Genomic DNA, 386 nt, shown 5'->3' with positions numbered 1-386 from the left:
TTTATGTTGTTTTTTCTTCGACTTCGGAAATTCTCGATTTGGCATCCCCTAAAATTCGCAGGGTATAAATACCTCACGAATCCCAACCATCGACTCAGTCCGGGATCAGCAGCTGAATCAAGATGAAGCTTCACTTTCTTCTCGGTATTCTGTAAGCACTCTTTCCTCAATAATACAAAGTAAAAGATAACGCTATTGAAATATATATATATACATATTTTTTTTTACTGATATTACATCACTAAATCAAAAGGAAAAGGAGAAAAAAGTTATTTTCACACTACAGATTGTCGACGGTAATCATGTTGGCGGAAGCGAAAAATGGGCTGACCAATCGGAGAGGTTAGCGACTTGAGACTTTCTTGTTTTAGGCCTATTTACCCTAG

At 37.0% G+C, this 386-nt stretch overlaps 1 long non-coding RNA gene across 3 annotated transcripts in view; it reads left to right on the top strand.

The window, feature by feature from the left end:
• Positions 1–15: 15 nt before the first annotated feature.
• LOC119588021 overlaps positions 16–386 on the top strand; it is an 11,989-nt gene continuing 11,618 nt past the window's right edge. For all 3 annotated transcript variants that reach the window (XR_005230053.1, XR_005230052.1, XR_005230051.1), the window contains exons 1-2: positions 16–151; positions 287–342. This is a non-coding gene — a long non-coding RNA (uncharacterized LOC119588021). The remainder of the gene's footprint in view (positions 152–286; positions 343–386) is intronic.

Source organism: Penaeus monodon, chromosome 23 (genome assembly GCF_015228065.2).
Source record: "Penaeus monodon isolate SGIC_2016 chromosome 23, NSTDA_Pmon_1, whole genome shotgun sequence".
Classification (NCBI taxonomy): domain Eukaryota; kingdom Metazoa; phylum Arthropoda; class Malacostraca; order Decapoda; family Penaeidae; genus Penaeus; species Penaeus monodon.
The sequence above is the reverse complement of the archived record's forward strand: the minus strand, read 5'-3'. Positions and strand labels throughout refer to the sequence as shown.